Source organism: Cyprinus carpio, chromosome A21 (genome assembly GCF_018340385.1).
Source record: "Cyprinus carpio isolate SPL01 chromosome A21, ASM1834038v1, whole genome shotgun sequence".
Taxonomy (NCBI): Eukaryota; Metazoa; Chordata; class Actinopteri; order Cypriniformes; family Cyprinidae; genus Cyprinus; species Cyprinus carpio.
The window spans coordinates 982216-1007580 of record NC_056592.1 but is presented as its reverse complement, the minus strand read 5'-3'; the positions used below and the strand labels follow the sequence as shown (position 1 = coordinate 1007580).

Below are 25365 nucleotides of genomic sequence, written 5' to 3'. Positions count from 1 at the left end.
TATAATCTAATAATAATAATAACGTAACTAAAAATCAATGTATATTAAATATTTATGCTGGTAATTAATTCTACTGATCATTAGATGTCAAAATCAGTAATAGCATAAATAAATCTAATAGTCATAAGGTAACAAATATACTAGATATAAATAAGCTATAATCAGTATAATACTAACAACTCTAATTGTGTTTTTATAAATAAAATATGCAGCGTACAAATAGTTTATGATAATAATACATGTATAGTAACTGCATTCATAGGTTTATTAACAATATAATAATATAACTATTCAGCAAGAATAAATATATGACTTAATCATAATTACAAAAAAAATAATTCTACAAAATAAATAAATGTTCAAATCATAATACTAAAGATGAGTACTATCATATGATATCGTGCTTAATATAACAACTTAGAATAATATTGACAGTAAAGTAATAATAATACAAATAAATAATCGATAAAGGTAAATGATTTGAATAGCAGGTGCGAGCAATTAAGTTTATGCTGATATAACATTTTATAAGGATCATTTTAATTTTCAAAATAACCATAATATACGACCCCAATGAATGGCATATTCAGGTAATATCAGAAATGTATTACACGTAATAAACACGTAACTAAAATAAAAAATGTTAAATATTTAATAATTAAACATCAATTATTTATATAACTATATGGCTTAAATAATAATGATACAGTAATAATTAAACCGGTATATTTAAAAAAAAAAGTGTTATTTATTATGTAAGGTTGGTGCTAGCATGTAAAAAGTTTAAACGAGAATAAAGTAGCACCATAGAACAGTACTAAATATCTTAGTTGTCATATGTGTATAGTGAGACACTTGCAATGTCCAACTAGGTAATTTGAAATGATGCATGAAGATCTCTGTCTGTGTTCCAGTTACTTTGGCCCTTCAAGCGGAAGAGTCGAGCGCGGACTCAATGCTCGGAAGGAAGACTACGCGAGCGATGGTTCCATCACAAAACTCCCGGTCAAGTAACTCCAGCACATGGACAGTCACCCAATGATACCCTCCGAGCGACACCCCTCCGTAGGCGACACTGAGTGGGATACGTCTCACATAATACTGAGCTATTAATACACCCATTCATCTCGTCATCCACGTTCAGGGCACTGAAAATGAGAATCTGAAAAATGTTAAATCACAAACTTATAATTTCTAACAGGCATGTTAAGAACAACATATGTAATGTATTTGCACAAATGACATCTTAACAAATGAGTCGCAAGAAGATTCTGCTTCTTCTGTCATTTCTGCCAGCAGTCTTGGCTTTTTAAGGAGATGGTTATCACCGAAGATTCTTGACGAGAAAGCCTCTGTGTCTTAATTTACGTGGGAATCAATGGGAGCAGGATCAGAACAGAGGAAGGGAAAGGAGCAGGAAGCGGAAATAAGGTGGCTGTGTGTGGTGTTTTACATTCAGAAATGTTAGCCGATGGATTATGTCTTGTGGTTCTGCTCAGACGATCTCGTGGGTCAGTCAGATGGAAACTGTCAACCTGACCACGCCGTCGTCAGACAAATTCTTCTGCTCCACGCTTCGCTCCCTCAAGGGCCGACGGGAGTCTCCCGGGAAAACGTCCACGGCGTGCCACCATACTCACCGCACACAGGCCGCGCATGGGGTCCGGAAAGGACCCACGCCAGCAACTTCTGCGCAGTGGACGAGAGTTACATCTACGGGCATACTGTTAACATCGATTCAGATAACTATTTATATATAGATATATACCCATCAATTTTTAATATTATGTGACCCTGGAGGCACCAAACCAGTAATCAAGGAGTCAATTTTTCGAAACCTAGCGATTTATACAATCTCTGAAAGCTGAATTAAATATACAAGCTTGTCCAATTTATGTTTATGGATGCGTATATTTTTTAGTTTGAGGGTACAATACATTTGGTCAATATACAAACTATTTATGAAAATCTTTGTGAATGTGCGGGTGACAAAAAAAAAATCTAAATATTGCCAGGAAAATCGAAAATCGAGGAAATGTACAAAATATCTTCATGGGAACAGGATCTTTACTTAATAGATGCATAAAGAGTTTTTTGGACTTAAAGGAAAATCAATAATTTTTACCGACCATACAATGTATTTTTTGGGGGGGGGGGGTGGCAATTGCTAGCTAATATCTACCCCAGAGACTATAAGACTGCTTTTTGCATGCTCCAGGGGCGGGGAACTAACAAATATTATATATATAGAGAGCGAGAGAGTCAGAGACGGAGTAGATTTCCTTTATTTATTTTTGTTACTTGGGGGGGAGGGGGGTATAATTACTCACCCTGGGTTAATCCATGTAAAGACAAAGCACCCCATCCTAAAATTTAAAAGGCATATATTATACTGTGTGAAAAAAGTGTAATTATAATTGCAAGATGTGTAGAATATTAATTAGAAAATATGTAGTTAGGCGTTAATTTTTTATTCTTTACTATTTGAGAGTTGTTATTTATTTTAATTTAATTGTATTATTCTACTTCTTATTAAGTTACATTATTGTTTTTTTGTAATAGTATTTACACACTGTATGTGTAAAATGTAGCAATATTTTGATTTATTAATTTTAATATTAATTAATTAATTAATTATTTTGAAATTTAATCTAGCTTTTAATTTTAAATTGCATTTCATTTTTACTTATGCATTAAGTTACGTCGTATGTGTTTTTCGTAGTCATATTGTACTCTGTATTTTTTCCTATATTTTATTTTTAGTTTTAATTAATTTAGTTTTAATCTTTTTTTTCTACGCAATATTAGTACTGTACTTAGATGCATTATTTATGTCTTACTTGTTGTTAATCGGATGTTTTAATCAAATTGTTTTTAATTGCATATTATTTTAATCTTATTTTTTTCGACTTCAAGCACCCTTATTGTATATATGCATTTTTTTTTTGTGTTTTTATTTATTTTAGCCAATTTTTTTATTGTCATCGATTTTTTTTATTATTTACTTCGTTTTCAAATTATTTTTATTTATTTATTTTTTGCATTGTTTTTCTTGTAGCATTTCCACAGACCCCAAGCACTTCCTTGTGGAAACCCCTGATCGAGCAAACTGAGTTTAAACCCTGTTTTTCTGTGTCTTTCTGCTAATCTGATGGTTTTTTTTTCTGCCTGGGTTTTTTTTTTTCTCAGACTGCCGGCGAAGAGGCAAAAGATCCGCCTTCCCAACAAAACTTGAAGACTGCCCACGTGTTGTCTTCCACGGTTACTGTGGATTTGGCCACAGCTCATACCCGACAGGAGACGGCACCATGACGGGTCCAACGGGCAGGGAGCTAAAGAGATAATAAGAGCTGTTCTCCAAACTCCGCCGACCACAGGTCCGAGAGAAATTATCCGAAAAAAAAAAAAAAAAAAAAACAATGTCGAACAAAGGGCCTCTCTGTCTCTCATTCTGCGGCTCAGCTCTTTCTCTTCACGAGCACGTTCAGTCCCTGCCTTTCCCTAATTTTGCTCCTCAACATGACACTGGCGCAAAAGTAGCCCACACACTTATTCATTTTGTTTTTTTTTTTGTTTGTGTAGTAGTTCAGACTAGTGCAAAGAGAAACATTCAACTAAATACACATTTAAGTGTTTATTTTATTGCAGTTTTAATCTATGTCCCAGGGGGGGGGGGGGGGGGGGGGGGGGGGGGGGGGGGGGGTCTGCTAGGGGATAATTCAGCAATTCCAGTGAATATCTTTAAAAAGTATTTTTTGCTCTCCACTTCAGGCAGCACTCACATACACCAAAAACGTTAGAGATTGTATTCCTCCTCTATGTTCTGAAGCGTGTTTTACTGTGGGGTTTGTACATATATCATTCACGACACTGATGTATAGCAACGAACATTTTAATTCTTAAAGGACATGGTGAAAATGCATAGATTTAAAAGGTTGTTGAGTTTGTTTTCTCCACTTCACGCAGGTCACTATCACAGTAGCACCAAAACTTAGAAGGATTTTATTCCTCTCTATATTGTCAGGTGAAGGTTATGTATTGTGGTGGTTTTGTTGCATACTACGCAAGCGAGCTCATTTTTGTATATTTTAGCACTAGCATTCGCTAAAAACATGTGGCGAAAAATGATGATTTTGTTGTCTGGTCTAGTTGGTACAGTACCTTCTCATTTCTGGAGTGATACAAAGAGGAAACAAATAATCCAGAAGCAATTTTCGCGGCTTCGACATATAAAACTTTAACACATCTAATCAATATCTAAGCCTACAATAAATGTCCAGATAGGCATTGTGAACCTGTCTTTTATGCGCAATACGCAGAAATTTATTTTTTGGACAATAATACATTGATTGGTTTACAGCGGTGGGTTTTATGCGTACGTGTGTTTAGGTCTTTTTGTGCAATACTTTGCATTGATAAGATATTTAAAAAATCGGCAAGTCCGTCTGAATGTTATGAACCTATATTCCACTCTTTGTGGCAAATTAGTGCATAATTGTTCATTAGATAATGCCATCATTTGCATATTGAACCATAACATTTTTGTTCATCGGTAATAATAAATAAAACTGCTTATTGTGTTGTGTAGTCAGCTCAGGTTGCCATTAAATAATATTACACAGATACGGATACCCTTTGGTTTTAAATAATATACTGAGTTATAATAATAATAAACTAATAAATCATAATATTAATAGATATTAAGTTAAATGGTTTGCAATTTAACATTAAGCTAAGTAGTTAAAGTCACGCTTCCGAGAATATTATTAATAGATTAATTAAACTAATGTCAACAAATGACAACGTCATTGTAAGGGTAATAGACCAACAAATAATATAGTTTTGTGGACTACTGAGTCGACAAATAGTCAACGCTGATATGCGAAAAGTAGGTATAGGAGGGTTTGGGAGTGTAGGAAGAAGCTTAGTTTTCCATTTAGCATGGCAGTTAAAAATCTATGTGGAGTTGTTGCGTGTACTGCTACATATTTCGGTTTGGATATTAGACCCCACACATAGACTTCATCGAGACCGGTGCTGTCTAGAATGTTCCTATGCATTATTGTGTTTCATGATCTTCACCTCCAGAGTTGCAGGACGAAGGTAAAACACGATCATCGAGGATCCCGTAGCAGTATCTCAAACCGAAGCTGCTTTCTGGCAAAACAAGATACTCTCAGCCAATCAGTAGCGCGGGTCTGTTAAAAAAAAAAAAACAAAAAACACAAAAAAAAAAAGAATGGCGGGAGTTTTTTTTTTTCTTCATACAGTGGAAGCCGCCCCGTTTTATTAAACTTTTAAACTGAGCATCATAGAAGATTTATAGTGAGGCATGCACTCATTCCATTCATGCACTGCAGGTAGTGGACATTTATAGTGCTAGTGTCATGGCAGAATAAAAACAAAAAACTAAACATTGTTCTCCGCTGACTCTTATAATCTACTCCGGCTGTTGGATGCTGTGATGTAAATGTAGGCTCTGCTGTGAGGGGGGGGATCGGTCATTCGTAAGTTTGCATCATATGAGCCATTTGTTTGCTAGGTGGTGTTGTTTAGACAGTTTTTAGGGTGGACCTGCATCGGTGCAGGTGAGTGTGGACCCAGCTCTGGGGTAGTGGTCGGGGTGGATGAATGGTTTGGGCGCGTCAAAGGTCCCATCATCGCAAACCAAAGCTCACGTTGCATTGTTCCGAAGTCCGCGCTAGCTTTCTCATCTGGAACATTGGGCAGGGCCTAAACCCGATCAGACTGGTAAATTCAGCGGAGCACTGATTGCCGAGAAAACAGAGTAAATAGTATTGTACACTTCAACCGGGGCACATGCAGTATCAGGCATTTGCATTTTTTAGGGGGTTGTCAAAAGGGCTAGTTGAAACTGTAAAACTGTAAAAACAAGCAAACATCTAGTAAACTGTTTGAGTGGTTGATTAAGATTTTCTGTAAGGGTTTTTGCTGTTATATCGTATGATAAAGCCTTTTTTAAATGTTTTTTAAAAAAAAAAAAGTGGAGACTCTTTTTTGTGCTTGCCAAAGGCTGCCAAGTTTGAACCTTGATCAAAAATATAGGAATACAGTAAAAAACGTAATGGTGTTACTATAATTATTACAGGCAGTCTAAAACAGATGGTTTCATTAAATGGAATCCGTGTTTATGTTTAGTGCCTGTTGAGGTTCTTATTATCGTTTTTTGTAACCTTTTTTTGCATATTTCGGGCTTATATCTTTGTCATTTTTTTTATTAGGTGTTGTTTTTAATATGGTTGTTTTAAAAATGATTTTTTGTCCATTATTTGAATGATACATTATTTATATAGTTATGTGTTCGTGCTATTTTATTTATATTATCTAGATCATAATAAGATCTCCATAATTACTATACTATATATACTATGATGTATTTTTATTTTTTTTTTTTATTTTAAAAAAAAAGGTTCAGTGTTAAATTATAATGAACGGCGCTAACTTGTGAATCAGTAATTATAAAAGTGTCATTTATTTCTGTGATGGGTCGCAGTCTGTAGTTTCAGCATCATGTAGTATCTACGCCGTCTTACCGTGTCACATGAGCTCTAGAAAATGCATTCTAAGATCATGATTTGCTGCTCAAGAAACATTTCGGGATTGTTCATTATTAATTGTTGTAAAACACGTTGTGCTGGCACGAATATTCATGTGGAAACCGTGATACCATTTATACATTCATGAGGATTCACATGATGAACACAAGAAAGTTGTCCAAAGAAGGCAATCATTTATTTTGAATCAAAATCTTGTAGCAGACATTAGACCAAATTCTGTACTGATCACTTTGTATGCCAATTTATATATACTCCTGGTGCTGAATAAGAAGTGTTTATTTTGTGCGGTATAATAACCTATTATTTAAGCAGTTGTGGGTGTTCACACATAAGTATAATTAGTTGGGAGTGTGTTTTATTGGTTTGTGTTGTGACAATTTCCTCTTATTTATTATCTGTTGCCTCGTACAGTGGTGTGCTGCATGCAGTAACGTCTTTATTACAACAGAGGGCAGAGAAGAACCTGTATGAGATGACAATAGACACCATATCCATCCCCGGTATGAGTCCTCACAAATTACGCCATAATGTGCAACCAGATGAGTTTCGCATCTAAAAAAACACAAAACAAGAACTACACAAATTTTTACATGGCATCTTATTGTATACGTTAGTTGTTGCATACTGTTTGCAACATAATATATATTTTTTTATAAATAGTATAAAAGACAGTAAATACAGTACATGACTGCATTAATTTCCTATTCGCGTTCTGAACTTCCTTTGTGGAGTTTCAGGATACCATGTCACGCTGGCCTGCAGGTCCGGGAGCGGAACTTCTATCGTCGATTTTTTTTTTGTTGTTCGTACTGCTCTGCGGCGCGGCTCCGGCTGCTCAAATCTGGTGTTGTGAGCGGAGGGCGAATCGCAGCGAGTTTCGGCCTGCGGTATCTGGACCCGTCTTGCAGACTGTGGTATCATACCAAGAACCGTCGAACAGTGCATGGTATTGCAGCCAAAATTGACACGCATACAGAAATGTAGGTATTGGACCTGAAAAGGGCACTGATGATATGGTGTATTGTCTGGCGTTGGGGCATTCAGCTAGCCGTTTGCGGCTGGAGGCCGGGGCCGCGGTTGGGCTCATATCAGCTTCACGGCGTTTAAGACCACTAATGGAAAGCTGCTTGCTGGACCCGGGGTGGCGAATCGCAGAGCGTGATGGATAGCGACTGTTCGGATAGAACTGTTATGCATCATGAGTGGAACGTGGTTGCAGCGGACAGACCATGCAGATTATCAGTCGGTAGGGGTAATTTCTTTAGGCGCGATATTATAGCATAAACGTAACTGTTTCCTAGGAAAGGCAAGTGTTACTATTTTAAATGGCTACATGCATATTAATAAAAACTAAATTTGGGCAGCTGTTAAGTGGCTCTACATTTATACGACATAGGTGTCCCTTCTTGCAGATCAATTCGAGTTCAATGTGAATAGTCATGTTGGCGATCAGTTCAATATCAGTGTGCAATGCTATGCAAGAGCTTCATTTATACAAAATTTTTGATACTCAGTTGGCTAACGGAGCTTAATACAAAGAATATAGACTTCATTAAAATCGCATTACTAGTGCAGATGTTGAATTGCAATTTAGCGTGCGCGCAGTAGATCCAGTGTCAGATTAAATATCAGTGTCCCCACTGATTGCAAAGTTCTATTAACAAAATAAGTTTGATTGCAGTTCTAAAAGTAGGCTTTTACAAGGAAAAATAATGTCATTATGCATATCCATTTAGTGGCAGTTTTGACTTCCAATTTTAGTGTTCAGGAGCTATTTGATTTCCGTTTGGTTCAATATGAATGTCACTGGTGCAAAAGGTTCATTTATTCAAAATAACATTTTGATTCAGTTTCTAAAGTAGCAGTACAAAAGAAAATAATGGTCATTATTCAGATCAAGTATAGTGCAAGTTGTATGATTCAATTTAGGCTCAGTGCGTGTGATTGCAATTGTTATTCAGCATTGATTCAGTTCAGTTTAAACAGGTTCTTCACTGTTGGGCAAAGGTTCCGTTCTAAAATAGAGTTCGATTCAGGGTCTAAAGTAAGTGCCAGTACAGCAAGAAAATGTCAAGTATTCATATAAAGATAGTGCAGTGTTGATGGGCACTTTAGTTCAAGTGAGGCTGAGTGTTCAGATTTAGTTGCAGCATTGATTCAGTTCTAGTTTCAATATTAATGTCAATGTTGCAAAGTTCATTAGAAATAGAACGTTCGATTCAGTTCTAAAAACAGGGTCAGTACAAAAGAAAATGGTCATTATTCCATAATAAAGATAGTGTCAGTGTTTGATGTCAATCTTAGTTCAGGGCTGATTCAATTTGTTCAGCATTGATTCAGTTCAGTCGGCATAGGATTGATTGTGTCAATGTTGCAACGTTTCAGTTTATAAAATAAGTTCGATTCAGTTCCTAAAGTAGCTATACTAAATGAAAATAATGTCATTATTGCGTATTATAAATTTAGTGGCAGGGCTAATTCAATTTAGTTTAGGGGGCATTGATTTCAGTTGCCGTTCTAAAGTGCGTGTCATGTGTTTCGAAAGATTCATTTAATAAAAAATAGTCAATTCGTTATTTTGGGGGGGGGGATTTTAAAGTCGCCGGTTACAAAAGTAAAATATGTCATTATTCATAACAATTGAGTCGCGAGTGCTGCATTCAATTTAGTTTCAGTGTCTGATCTCAATTTAGTTTAGCGATTGTATTCAGTTGCATTTCAATACTTGGTGTAGATGTTCCAAAGTGGGCTTATTCAATTATGAAACAAAATTCTAATTTCAGGTGGGGCGGAGGGGGGCGAGGTGGGGGGGATGGTGCTCACATGACGCAGGTGGCAATAGTTTTAATGATTGCAGCTCAATTTATGTTAACATATTGGTTCCAGTTAATAAATTTATGAGAAATTAATAAAATTTAAGTTCTAAAAGCAGCATCTATGGAGAGGGACACCGAGGAGTCAATTTTTCCATCTCAGTTTAGGTTACAGTGTTGATTTCATGTTCAAAACAGTGGTCAAGCGGGCTCCATAAGTACAGATAATGGATAGCATGGATTTAGGTTTTTTCATAGTTTCAGATTTTGTTCTCATCCAGTAGTTGCAGTGTCATTACTGAATTATTAATCATCTATTTACAACCGGCCATGTGTTGCTCTGTCTATTTACTCTGGGGACTCGTTGAAAAGTTGTTTGTTTCTTCTGCTGTTTCATCTTGCATGAGCATGTGCAGGTCGTCTATGAGAGGGCGCGTTGATCTGGAAGGCTCATGATGGTGGAAGTGTCAGCAGCGTTGGAGTGCAGGCTTACGATGGAGAATACCGAGGTCTTCAGCATCGGAGAGGAGTGGAAGATGTGTATCGCCAATCTCTACGGCTGTACTTGGCTTTCTGCTCTGACAGCGCGCACTCAGTGTTTGAAAATAGCGTCTCTGGGGGATTTAGAAGCTTCAGCAGGCACAAGTTTGCTTATGTTAGGTTGATCTTAGAAGTTTGATTCAGTTGACTGTATCAGTTTGCACGAATATTTTATTTATGTGTTAGGAGGTAATCAGTAATATGGTGTTTGTTGTTCAAAAAAAAAAACCTTTGTGGGCAGTGGGAAATATCGCACCGCTCTGGATTGAAAGAGTCCGAGTACTTGTCCTTCCTCAGGATGCCGTGGGTCCGTTTGTCCCTGTCGGGTTTACAGGCGGCTATATAACCAGGTCCGGTTCCAACTTGCGGTCGCTTCTTTCGGGCTATTCGACTCTGAGGGCAAAATTGTTCTCACGCTGCCTGGCAGCAACGGTAGAAATTATCTACCAGGGTAAAAAAAAACATTTAACATAAGCCTCTCACACGTCATGGGTAGGTCTAGTTCATTGAAGGAAATTGGTATGTTTTTTTTGTTTCTCTCTCTCTCTCTTTTGTATTGTTTTGGGGGTGTTCTACGAGAGTTATTGTTACTATCGATGGCGGTATACTATATATATTTTGTATTAATATGTGTGAGCTCTTTACATTATTTTTGTCTTCGCTCTTAAGTGTTTTATATGTTTTTTGTCTCAATTTTGTGTCTATACCAGATTTTATTTAGTTTTTATTTCAGTTTAGTTATTTTAGTAGCTTCTACTGTTTGTTATTCGGCTATGGTAAGGCTTCATTTTTAATTTTGTTTAGTTTTTACAGTTTTTGGGTTGTATATTTTATTTCGTTTAGCATTGCTTTAATTTAGTATTTATTAACAGTTATTACCATTTAATATTTTTTTTTTTTTAGTTTTAGTAATCTTTCATTGGGGCTTTCTCATTTTTTATTAAGTTTCTTTAAATGTGTCTATATATTTTTTATTTAATTTTTAATACAGTTTATTATTTTCGAATTTATTCAATTTTAAAATTTAGGCTGAAATAAAATAAGTTGCCATAATAAAAAAGGTTAGGTCCAGTTTAATCTTTATTTTAATTATTTTGTTGTATGTTTGTGTTGTGTTTTACTCATTTTATAGTTGTTTTGTTTGTTGTTTTATAAATGCATTTATAATTTTTAATGAAGTATTTATTTAAAATTATACCTTTAATTTTAGTTATTTAGGAGGGCATAAGCTGAAACTAAACCAAAAATGGGGAGAAATGGCTGCCTTTGCAAACTATAGCTGATAGATAAACATGTTGTCTAGAAAAAAGTCAACCGATTTTGATTATTTATTTATTTTACTTCAAGTATCAGGAAATGTTATAATTTGTGGAGTTGTTTTAAATGTAATGGACGGCTGCGCAGATTATCTAGCTCTTCTCTTTGCTCAGTTGAATTAAGGCAGGGGCAGCGCGGGTCTGGGAAAGCGTCTTTGTGTCTCCGTGAGGCAATAAAGCCCCGTGTGACGGTTGATTGGTGCTCAGCGATGGACTGCGGCATTCTGCCTCACCGGTCTATGGACGGAAAGATTCAAATCGCACGCTGCCGCTCAGAAACCCTGAGCTCACAAAGCAAGTAAGCGGATCTGAAACGTTGCATTTCATAGCCAGTGAGGAAGAAGTATGATGATGATGACTGAATCAAATCTCTGCTAACAGTTAAATCAACATAATGCCTTATGAACCAATCATCCCTGACAGGTGACCATTAGAATATCAAAACAATGTTACAGATTTAAAGACGACAAATCTACATTTCCACTGATGATGAGTGATGACGTATTATATTTTTCACAAAGCATTTATATTTCTGTGCGAGTTGATGTCTGCGCATATGTGGAGAAATGTTACTTGACAAAGAACAAACGAACATGAATTGTTCAGTCAGGTCAGTGAGGAAGGGCATTAGCTTTACATTAATGTTTCTGTCCTTCTAAGGATGGTGTTTATTTCTTACTTATGGAACCATAAAATGCACTTACACAAGCAATAAAGCATTTGAATGATTGTTTTTTAAACAATTTTATTTGTATTTTTGCATACTCGTTGTTCATTAAAAAAACATGATCAAACGAAATCGTGTTGCATTATTTTAAGTCTGCTTTTGTGATTGAATTACAAATACAAGACACAACAATAACTGTATAAAGAAATTTGAAATATATTCACAGCAAACTGAATTACAACAAGTCTCTTAAACGGGTTTTTAAGTTAAAATAACCACTTGAAGGTAATTATTCAGTATAATGTGTGTTATTTGAGCGGTTATGGAGAGGTTCTGGTGTTTACTTAAGCAAGCAGTGGTTTTAAACGTCCCTTCCTAGTATCCTTAAAACCAGATTTACTTTTTTTTTTTTTTTTTAAATCTAGTCATAATTAGAGATTTGATTACCCAACAGGGTTGGCAAGTAATTCTATCATCAGTCTCAAAAGTTAACATTTTCCATTGTAAGGCATTCATTGGTTCAGTTATACAATCTGAGGGAAAGTAGTTTTGATTATTAGTAATTGAAAGGGATGGAACAGCACACACACACCCACACAATCAGTAAATACTTACCATGTGGTGTTATAAAGCTGTATGACCATATGGACCTTATTTTCCGACACGAGAGTAATTATTATTTAGCCGAAAATTCCTTGACCTCGACCGTTGCGTTTCTGTTGAGTTCACGATGAGCGGCAATTCGCGCCCATTTTTAAAAGCAGTTTTCGCCCCCCCCCCCCCCCCCGGTCAAATCGGTTAAAACTGACATTTGACAAGAGACAGCTGTAACGGGACGTGTTTACTCAGAGAAGCCATGTCTTAGGGCACGAGTCGCAAACGAGTATTTAATAAGACGTTTGCATCCTTTCTTTAAGTTCACTGCCATTATGATCAAGAGAAAATACATCTTTAAGTGTTCGGGAAAAAGAAACGGTCATATAGCCTTAGAACAGCAACAACGTGAGTAAAAAAAAAAATAATGGATTTGCATTTTTTCAAGTTATAGGATACTGTTAAGTTATACTGAATAAAATTCCTATGAACTGACCCATGAAGAGACACTCGATAAATACTTAATCATTCATCTTTTTTTATTGATATCTATTCACAGAATCACAGAAAGTAACTTACTAGAAAACTGTATTTTTCTAATTGACAAAACTAACGTTAGTCACACAAACTTGTCTTTTAACAAACCGGATAAGTCAATTTTTCAGTAAGTTTAAATATTAGATGTAGGTTGCTGTTCTCCTCGTCTTCCATTAGGCTACAACCGTGAAATTGGAATGAAAAAAAAAAAAAAAAAAATCACCTTCTTTTTAATGATATCCATTCACAGAATCGCATGAAAAAGGAACTTCATAGAAATTGACGAACTAGTTATGAAAGTTGTAGTTAGCCAAACAGTACCCGGGGAAAATGTTCAAGATCTTTAATTTTAGATGGAATTTTGGATTTGTTTTTGTTGTCCATTAAATATGAAAATAAAATAAAAAAATCTCTTAGATCTGTTCAATTCATTCTGCCCAACATTATGTCAAGTGCCAATTGAAGATTTATTTACTGATGATGTGTTTAAAAAAAATCACCACCAAATAGAATTTGCAACCCGGACCCTGGACAACACAACCAGTCATATGGGTCAAGTGTTCGTTGAAATTGAGATTTATACATCATCTGAAAGCACTCTGAATAAATAATCTCCTCATGATGTATGGTTTGTTAGGAGGACAATATTTGGCTAGACCGAGATACAACTATTTGAAAATCTGGAATGCTGAGGGGGCAAAAAAAATCAAAATTATTAAGAAAAATCGCCCTTGAAAGTTGTTCAAATGAAGTTCTTAGCAATGCATATTACTAATCAAAATTTAAGTTTTGATATATTTATGGTAGGAAATTTACAAAATATCTTCATGGAACATAATTTTCACTTAATATCCTAATGATTTTACAAGAAAAATCAATAATTTTGACCCATACAATGTTTTTTTTTTTTTTAGCTATTGCTACAAATATACCCCAGCGACTTAAGACTGTGTGCTCCAGGGTCACATTTGTTTCTGAAAGCACCACCAATCAGTTCAATCACAGCAGTACATGCGCATGTCGTTGAGGGCCGTGTCGTCTCCGACTCCCTGCGGCTGCTCCACCATCGTCTCGATGCCACAGATTCCTTTTCCTCCGCACGTCTCCGCTCCACTAGCCCCAATTCGCCCCCACGACATCCCAGATCCCTGCAGCATTTCCGTATTTCCACTGCAGTTAAACCTAGAAATTTTGATGGTAGAATTCTATGATGGGAAAATAAGTTTGTCGGAGTTAAGTATGTCTGGGTTATTTAACAGGTCACTTCATATCCGTGTCGGATGTGCCTCATGCAGTGATATATTTGTACAGCTTGTTATGGGACACTGTGAAAACAACATTCTTAAACCAGAATCCTGCTGCTAACCGGTCATCACAAGTTAAATAAGTTCATCACCTGATAATTGTTTGCGGCCGTGTCGTCCATGATCCCTTTGTAGGGTTCCACTCTCAGCTGGAAAGTTGTCAGAAAATCCACTCGAGCACCATTCATTTAATATCTGACCATTTTCCCCAGCTGAGGAAAGAATGTGATGAGGAACGTTGGTGGTATGACCAATTACTTGTTAGTTTAATAAAAAAATCCAGCTTGAATAGCTAAAAACTGATCATAGCAGCTCTGTTCCCAAACCTAGAATGCTGTCTTGCATAGGCAGCAAATCCTTCACAAGACACTCTCTATATAGGCAGCTCACTATGTATTTGGAACAGAGCCTCTGTATTAAGTCCAGTTCAAGCTCTTCACCTTCCTACATCGGACCTGAACCGTGGCGTAGTCCTCGTACGGGCCCGATGAGCCTTTTAGACTGGGTTGATGCAGTGAAGGACGAATCCCATTGAGCGCTGTTCTGTGTTATCACCAACCAGCAGAGATTCCCACATATCTGCCACCTTCAGAAAAACAACAGCATGTGCTGCACTAATAACTTAATGCTTTATAGTCACACTGAAGAGTTTCATTATTGTTAAACAAAAACTACTACTTAAAAAAATTACATTGACTGAAATCAACTCAATTTAAAAAATCTCATTTTCGTTTATTTTAAGCTGAAGTATAAAAATGACAAAAAGTAGAAATAACTAAAATTAAAATACACTTATGCATTTGGCAGACGCTTTTATCTATAGCAACTTACAGTGTGCGGTCAGGCTATAAATTTTTTTTTTTTTTTACCATGCATGTTCCCTGGGAATCAAACCCACAACATTTTGCGCTGCTAACACAATGCTCTACCACTGAGCCACAGGAACATAATAATATTAAAATCTAAATAGACATAAAAACTAATAAACTGACAAAAATAATACACAACAATATAAGATGAAAATATACCCCATAACACCCATATATATGATAATATCACACTGGTTTAGAGCTGTGTGATAGGATATTATGGATATGTGGGTGTTTTATACATAATCAGCTAGTTGAGTTTTGATATATTGTTTATGTATGCAGGAAAAGTTGGAAATACTGTACGTGAAGTTTAGATATTGAGGATTATGAAATCTGTGCGTTTTAATTCATGACATTTTGGTTTTTGTTTGTTTATAAAGCTACCATGGCTATTTTCATGGCAAGATAACGGTTCAAATGTAGAAAAAAGAAGAAATAACAATAATTAAAAAAAAAAAATTATCTTATAAAGTAAGTTATAAAGTAAGGAATAAAGTAAGTTAAATAGTCAGACTACTACTGTATACACTACTGTATACTGGTGATAGTCACTCACCTTAAGACTAAAGCCTGTGGCGTACATTCCAGTCGGACACATTTCCTTCTGAGCCCATGAGCCCCATCTCATCCCGTTATGGACCCTCAGCAAAGATCTGAAAGGTCTGCTGATGGTTCGCTCAAAGCGTCCTCCAGCGATCACATACGGCCCGAAAACAGCCAGCAGTGAAATCAACTTGTACATGGTTTGAGAGTCGTCCTTATGTCTCCTGCTGGAGATCGGAACAGACGTGTGTGTGTGTGTGTGTGTTTGCTGGTTCGTCACAGAGCTCAGTGTTGGACATTGACCCTCCAGCAACAGCTGGATCCAAGTCCAACCAGCACAGCAAATAGAACCTCTCTCCAAAACGTTATCAAAGTAAATATAAATTGACCAATGGCCCAAGACATCAGATCCGATCAATATTATGATATTACTCAACATTATGATGAGACCGCATGTAAACCCACCAATAACACAATCACTAAACAGGTCACTCAGACAACAACTATCTAGAAAGGAAAGTTTCAGATCATTTAAAATGGCATTGCTTGGCCACTTTGGAAAATTTGTAATTTGATATGGACAGTGGTTTCCCCAGAAATAATTTAAATATCTATTGTAACGACTCTTCTTATGCTTTGGACTTGTTCTAAGAAATTCAAGGTATTGTAAATGGAGCTCTTTTACACAAAGCATTTATTCATTTTTTGATTAGTTAGTCAAGTCCAAATATATGTGACATGAAGAACAAATGAGCGAGAAGCTAAGATACATTTAAATGTTAATGACTTCAGTCAGGTTAGTGGAGAAGGGCATTATATAAGGGTGAAATATAATATAAGAAACTTTCTGTCCTTCAAAGATGATGTCTATATTTAAACTCGGTTGTCCTGCTCAACCAAAAATTTCCCCTTGATCAAATATTAAAATTATGTTCGTATAAATTTTTGCATCTCTGACCATGAATATTTCTGTAAGGTATTGTTGTCAGTGGAATGCATTGTGGCATCTCAAGCTAAATGAATACATTTTAATATGGGATATACTTATGCCCTCACACCGTGTCCTAAACAGACGCGACAGCTATGCGATGCCTTTATGATGCATATGACATGACGATAACTTGTATAGAAGCATCTGCCAAATATACTAATGTAATCAAACATCTGATGTAAGGTGTTACAATAAAGTATTTGACCCTGGACCACAAAACCAGTCTTAAGTGTAAATTTCTCAAAATTTAGATTTCTACATCATCTGAAAGCTGAATAAATAATCTTTCCATTGATGTATGGTTTTGTTAGGAGGACAATATTTGTCTGAGATACAACTATTTGAAAATCTGGAATCTGGGGGTGCTAAAAAAAAAAAAAATCGAAATATTGCGAAAAATCACCTTTAAATTTGTCCAAATGAATTCTTAGCGCAATGCATATTACTAATCAAAAATGAAGTTTTGATATATTTTACTGTAGGAAATTTACAAAATATCTTCATGGAACATGAATCTTTACTAATATCCTAATGATTTTTGGCATAAAAGAAAAATAGGTAATTTTGACTCATACAATGTATTTTTGGCTGTTGCTACAAATATACCCCAGTGACTACTTTTGTGCTTCAGGGTCACGTATGTGAAACTACAAGGTACTTCTTAGAAAGAAACTTTAATGCTGATATTTGGCCCAAAAATGAAATAATAACTTGGCATTTTTTGGGGGTCTTGATTATCCTGTTCTTTATTTGGTGATAACGCTGCTGATTGAGCATGATCCCTTACAAAACTGTGGTGTGACATGGTTTATGTTAGCTCATCATAGTATTTGATCAGTTATTATACTCCCTTTGATTCTCATTGCTGTTCTTCTTGTCGTCATCTTCTTTACACCTGAATAAAAAACAAACTCAGTTGTTCTGTGACTATCTGAGTGTTTGATTGCGATCGCAATCATCTTAATCGCAGCAGAACATGCGCGATCTAGGTTCATTGAGAGCCGTGTCATCTCCGAATCTCAGCGGCTCTTCTATCCGCGTCATGATGCCACACATCCCTCTTCCCTGACACGATGGGCTCCACTCGCCCCACTCGCCCCTGTCTGTGCCGTCACCCAGCAGCACATCCCCTCCAGTGCAGTTGAATCTGAAAAGTGTGGCAGTATTTTGATTAACATGAAGCTTTGGAATGGTTTGCTTTGGCCAAAAAGAAATATACAGCCCATTAATTTACTCTCTGTAGAAACACTTTTACGATTGTGCTGTTCTTGGTCATGTGATCACCTGCCATCTCCTATTATATCAGTGATACTGCTTTAAAGCATTTACTGTATGTAATTTATGTTTTAATTTTTTTTCAAAATCGGGTCTGGGAATGCACTGATTTCTACAAAGCCCCTCCTTCCGAAACACTCGGAGGGCTTTGATTGGCCAGCTGACTGATGTGCGCTGTGATTGGAAAAAGTGATTGGCCGAACACCTCAAGCGTGTGTTAGGAATGTTACGGTAGTTTGCGTACAAAAAAAAAAAAAAACTTTCTTAGGACTGCAACGAAGGCGTTCATCGAGTGAGTAACTGATATAGAGAATAACTGGAGTGCACTTATGACCTTCTTCATATGGCACAAACAGCAATGTAAAGAAAAGCACATTGGATCCTCTTTAATTAAACAGCTTGATAACGCTCAACCACGTGTGTTCACCTGATGTTGTTTGCGGGCCGTGTTCGTCTTTAATTCCTTGGGGAGATTCGACTCTTACTGAAAAGCTTTCAAGAATCCCAGAGGACACCATTTGATTTTTGTCCACTGACCCCAGCTGAAGAAAATCACAATTTATGATTATTTCAAAGAATTTTAGAGATAAAATCAATTATTTTCAAGAAAAAACTTTTATTTATTAGTTATTATTCACTTATTAGTTTATTTATCTAGTTTATGAATAAACCGTTTTTAACCTTTAATGTAAGAATTCTTCATAAAAGTGTAAAGTCTGAGTCTATTACCTTCCTACGTTGGATTGAATGACACTGTCATGCTCTGAGGCTTTTAAAGAGACTGGTGCAGTGAAGACGAATCCCATTGCGCGCGCTGTGTTTCCTCCGATGTGTTATCCGAGATCTTCCACCTCAAAAAAAAAAAACAGCAACTCAATAATAATAACCAATAATAACATTCAAGGAGATTAACAAAGAGACTAAACATACTGCACTGCAAAAAATGTATTTTTTTTCTCAGTATTCTGGTCTTGTTTTCCAGAACAAATATCTAAACATTCTTAAATCAAAATCTAGTTACTTGAGATGCAAAATCAGTTAAATTAAGAAAACAATTGTCAACTTGTTTTAAGGATGTTAGATAATAGCAGTGTCAGGGAGTGCGTTACATGTAACAGAATTACATCATTTAATTACAAAATAAAAGTAACATGTAATCTGTTACAGTTACCCGAGAGAAAAAAAAGGTGAAATTAAATGAGAGTTACTTATGAAAATGACATCTGTATATTTTCTCATGCATAGATTTGATTGATTTCTTTCCCAAATTGCATTCACTGCTTTAAAATATAAGACACCATTGTTTCAGGAGTTGAGAAACACATGCATTATTCGATAACCTGTTATATTTTCTATTTGGATTTGTGTAAATGCTTTCTTTTTGAAGATTAGCCATTTTTCGATATCAGCGTTTCCTGTTTCCTACGCAAAGATTTGACATCAAAAACATAATCATATCTATTAAACTATATCTTGTGATTTCAAATCAGTATTTGACCTCAGAATGATTTCAAAGTAAAAAAAAAGGTGCTAAAGTCTGATTTTGCGGTGGCTGTGCTTTAAAATTAAATTATTATAATCTTAAATCAAGTGAAGGGTTTTGAAAGTCTGAGAGTAATCAGCGTTGAGTTCTACTTTAAGGTTAACCCTGCTTGGATTAAACGTTTCAAAATGATTAACATTTGTTTAAAATTTAGTACTCAAATGTAATCAGTTACATTACTTTAATAAAGTAACTGAAATAGTTACATTACTATTACATTTTAAATAGGTTTACTTGTAATCTTTAACCTATTACATTTCCAAAGTAACCTTCCCAACACTGAATAACAGTACATACAAATAATAAATCTACTTTGTATAAGGATGTTACATAATAATAATAATAAAAATAGTACATGCTATATTAAATCTACCCTGTGCACTAAGGATGTTTAGCTAGAAAACAAGACAAGTACAAGTTATTTAAACTTTTTTAAAGAAGTTTTTCATTTAAAAAATGATGTTAAATAATTACAATAATAAAAAATACTACATATTGTATTAAATCTACCTTGCGTAACGAAGTTTAACTGGACAAAAGTACAAATTATTTACATTTATATGTATTATTTTAAAAACACTTGCAGTGAACGCTGTTTTTAATGGCATTTAACCCTTAAAATGAAACTTCTGTCGTGTAAATAAACCGGAGTTGATTTTACACTCCACACTTTTCCTTAAGTTCACTTTTCTGACCCCATTGGCAGATCTTTATTCTTGTTTTAAGCATAAACTCACTTCATTTTCACTTCAAGTCAAACAAACCACAGACTTGAACCTTTAAGCCACCTTCAACTAACTTACCATTAGACTAAATCCTGCGGCGTACGTTCCACTCGGACAGAATTCCCTTTGAGCCCACGACCCCCAGTCCATCCCATTGCGTACCATCAGCAACGATACGAAGTGTCTCTCGATGCTCCTCTCAAAACGTCTTCCTCCGGTCAGAACGCCCGCCTGCAGCCCAATAAAGACTAGCAGTGAAAACGTGACGGAAATGAAGCGATGCATTGCTACAGATGGACTAAAATACTGATGCGATTAATTCTGTTTGGTTTCTACGCTCGAGAGTCGTCTGTGGTCGGTCTGCAGAGCCTGCCTGCTTCTTTATAAAGCCAGTCAGAATGAAGCTGGTTTATCAATATCCCAGCCAATCAGCAGCCAGGGACACTGATCAAATATCCTGTAAATGAACACACAAACTGTCATGTCCTTGGAAAGTGTTTTACTTGGTCATATTCCCATAAAATGTTCAGTTGCTGCTTTGATTTGGTAATTTTGGAGATAAGCATGTTTTGCAACACAGAGGATATCAGCTCGACAGCAAAATAAATGCCACTAACAACTAATATATTATTCTTCATATTTGCATGAAGAAATAAATGCACCCAGCTACAGAATCAGTATGATCTTCTTTCTTTCAAAACACACTTTTAAGATAAATTTAAGTATCAGACATATTTCATACAACTTGACTTCTAAAGTCATATTATTCGCAATAATTACAATATATATATATATGCACCCATTATTCTTCATATTTACGTTATGTATTTTATTGTATATTTGTATGGAGTAATTGTTTATCCATGTTATTGTTTAAGTGTGTATCCATATTATAAATGATTGCGCAAGTCAATAAACAACACACTTTAGACAAAACTCTGCCCAGATTCAGCTGATAATGGCTGCCTTTTTTTTTTTTTTAGACAATTGTCTTTTCTTTCTGCTTCGCTTGATAGTCTGCGTTTTTTATTATCTCTCACAAAGACAAACAGATAATGTAAAGCTGATTCCTTTAAAGGAATAGTTAATCCAAAAATGAAAATTAGCTGGAAATGCATTCACCCTCGGGTCATTCAAGATCAGGATGAGTTTGTTTCTTCATCAGGTTTGGAGAAATGTAGCAGTGCATCAGGATGCTCTGCAGTGAATGGGTGCCGTCAGAATGAGAGTCCAAACAGCTGATAAAAACATCACAATAATCCACAAGTAATCCACAGCACTCCAGTCCATCAGTTAACATCTGGAGAAGACAAAAGCTGAAACCTTTTACCTAAAATACGAGTCTATAATCCATAATAACACTTCCTGCAGTGAAAAAGTGTTCTGGTGTGAATCAGGAGGAGGAAATCTGCTCCAGATCAAGCACCGTTTAAACAGCTCTAAACAAATATGTGGCTGGATTTTGATGTGAGAGACAACAGGAGATGTTAGATTATGGACTTTTTATCAGCTGTTTGGACTCTCATTCTGACGGCACCCATTCACATCCATTGCTGAGACACTGATGCAATGCTACATTTCTACAAACCTGATGAAGAAACAAACTCATCCTGATCATATAGTGAAAATGACCCGAGCGCCCCGTGGTGAGCACATTTTCAGCTAATACGCCTCCGTTAGCGGTTAATGATCGTCCGTGTCTGTAGAGCAGAATAATAACAGTCTTGTCTTGTCTGGGTCGCACAGCTGCACGTCTTGATTGAGTCCAGTCTGTTGATTAGGCGTGTCCGCGAGTGGGCTGATTACAATCCATCCCATCGATCCTCTGCTCTAGACTTCCTCTCGTTCATGGTCCATCCACAAGCGTTTTCAGTCTCGCTCCAGCGTGGTGATCATAAAGTGAAGAGTAAGCTCTGCGAGAAAACAGACATAAAGGATCAACAACGCGCCAACACACAGCAACGCCAGTTCATGACAGCACACAGAGGATCGTTGAGGCATGCTTCACACGAGGTCAGCATGACCCTCGCTGACCTCTGTAATGAACTCCACCAGTTACCCAGGTCAGGATTCTTCTACGTCTCCCTGACTAGGCAGGAACCATTTAAACACACCAAAAAACACGAATCACAAACAAAACTTGAAATTAAAAAACAGGAAGCTAGCTCGCCACAAGGGCGAACCAAGAAAATTAAAGTGCATTGCAATACCATAAAATAATGAAAATAGTTGCATACATTTTAAACTTGCTATGTTTTCGTATATTGCATTTATGCCCTGCTTTTTGCTCCCTTTGTGCACACTTTTTTTTTTTGAGCTTAGCTGTACAAAAATAACTTTTGTAGTGTGGAAAAAAGTAGCATTTACATTTCTGAATAACATCTAATTTTGTTTGAATAAAAAAGGTAATTGTAAATGTTTATCTCACAATTATGAGTTTTTATATTTTGCAATTACAAAATATAAAATCCGAATTGTAAGAAATAAACTCGTTTATATCTTTGATTTTTGACATTCTTGTATTCTAATTTTACATCTTGCAATTCTTCTTGCGATTTCTTTTTTTGTTTCTGGCACAAAATAAAAATAAAAAACACTCTCACAATAAAGTCTTATTTTCTCACAATTCTCACTTTTTTCTTCACAATTCTGAGAAAAAAGTCAAAAAAATCACACAAAAAAAAAAAAAAAAGTCAGAATTCCGAAATATAAACTCAGAATTTAAAGAACTTTCTCATAATTCTGATTTTACATCTCGCAATTGTGACTTTTTCTTTTACAATTTGGACTTTTTTCTCAGAATTGAGATGTAAAGTCAGAACGGCCCTGACCAAAAAAATGTTGAATTATAACAAAAAGTCACAATTAACTTTTTTTTATCCTGTTGTGGAAAATTCCATAGTTTGCTGTTGCATACCTCTACAAAAAATATTCCTAATTTATGAATTAATTTCTTGTTTAGTAGATTGCCTGACACATTAAAACGTATATAAACAAGTCATTGTTATACCGTTCTTACTAACAGAATTTGCCTCAGTGTGATAATCTAGATAATGAAGTGGACAGCTTTGTCAGTTATAACGGGAGCAACATTGTTTTTCTGTTCACCGGTAGTCATTGTTAAAAAAAAAAAGGATGTGCGGCTGAAGATGCAGATGGTGGAGTGCTCTCATTGCATGTTGATTGGCTGATCCTGTGCTCGACGGCCTGCAGGCGGATCAGCATGTGTTTGAGCGCCTCCACCGGACCCGGATGCTTCCGGCTGCTGTATCCTAATGAACAGGAAGCTGCAGACTACAGACAGTGGATGTTTCTGTGCTCCTGAAGAGCATTGAGTATAAAATAACCAAAAACAGATAATAATGAGTGTCACATGCTGTACCTTGCTTCTCTGATGTTCTTCAGATGCTGGGGGCTCCTCAGCGCCACCCACTGGCACTGGAGATTTACTACAGACGGTATGACACGCTTTATATTTATGCATTTATTAGATGCTTTTATCCAAAGCAAGTTACACTTAAAGCATGATGCAATCAAACACTTGACCTTGGCATTGCTTCTGAATTACGAGGGCACATTTTTCGTGATATTCAATGTGTAAATATCAGCATTTCCCATCACTCACAACATCACAGGTGGATTGTCCCAGGATCTGTCTGCGTCCAGAGCGTCCTCCGTATCTCCTGAACTGTTGCGCTCCTTCACCGGCTCACAGAGAGCAAACGAAGACAAGTGTAACGCCTGCTCGGCTCTGAAGATCAGAGAACCAATCTTATCATCTAAACAGAGAGAAGCACGATTTTATCCCGAATGACATGGAGGCAGTACTGCATCAATAACTAAAACTATTCAAAATCAATTTCATTAATAAAATAAAATAAAGTAAAAAAAAATAAAATTAAATTCAGTTAGTTGCAACAATGGATTTTTTTTAAAATTTTCATTTAGTTTAAGCTGAATTACTGAAATTAATAAAAAATAAAAAATTAAAAAAAATTAACCAAAATAAAATGAATGGAAAAAAATGGTGTATATATATATATATAGATATATATATATATATATATATAAAATTTAAATATCGAAAATTATACATATAATATAAAAAAATATTAATAAATTACTGAAATAATATTTTCATTTAGTTAAAGTTGGAATACAAAAACTTAAATAAAAATGAATTTAATTTTTTTTATTTTTAAACTATTAAAATCCATAAAGCACAGCTAAAACCTGAACTAAAATGAATTGAAAAATAAAAAAATAAAAACTAATTTCAAAATATTAATTAAATATTTTAAATTATAATGTTAAATGTTACTAAATTACTGAAATGAAATAATACATATATTATTAAGGCAACATTTCCAATTTTCATTTAGTTTAAGCTGAAGTACTAAAATGACTAAAATAATAGAAACTAAATAGAAAAAAATATTAAATACAAAAATAAAAACTAATTAAAAAAAATCAGAAATAAAGCATTAAATTAATTAATTATTCATTAGGAAAAAATCTTTAAATAAATTATTCATTAAATATTAATATATACTATAAATGGTAAATTAATGATACTAACAATAAACACTGCAGATGAAGGCTGAGTACATAATAATACATAATTTAATTTCCATTTTTTAATGAAATATTTGCTTTGAAAAGTAGATGCAAACCTTTGATAAAAGTTGTCCTTGATGAATCTGTCCTCAGTCTTCACACTGCCTCGAGTTTCTGTTCAGCCAAGTACTGTGACCCGCAGCTCTCTCAGGCTGCTCTGCTGAGCAATGGGACCGGGACCCCGTACAGCTCTCCTGCGTGACCTTTTGACATCTCGCTGACCTTTAGTGTCCCGACTGCCATTCTCCACTGGACTCCCTCCAGTTCTCCGGACCCCTGAAGGAACTCTGGGAGGAAGCAGATGATCGTCGGGCGCTTCTTCACACTGTCTCAGCCACGCCGGGTACTTCAGCTCAGGAACGCTGGTCATCCCGGAAAAATCCATTTCGGATTTCTGGCTGGTCATCCATCGCGGGAGATGACTGGATCTGGGCGTGTCGGGTGGATGCG

At 35.7% G+C, this 25365-nt stretch overlaps 1 protein-coding gene and 1 long non-coding RNA gene across 2 annotated transcripts in view; both read right to left on the bottom strand.

Moving 5' to 3' along the window:
• Positions 1 to 25365, bottom strand: part of LOC109102320 (WD repeat-containing protein 7-like) — a 276531-nt gene that overhangs the window by 73427 nt on the left and 177739 nt on the right. The window lies entirely within an intron of this gene.
• On the bottom strand, positions 13923 to 14810 carry LOC122149258. Its single transcript, XR_006162878.1, has 2 exons — positions 14442 to 14810; positions 13923 to 14227 (listed from the first exon to the last, which is right to left on the bottom strand). It is a non-coding gene; the product is annotated as an uncharacterized LOC122149258 (long non-coding RNA).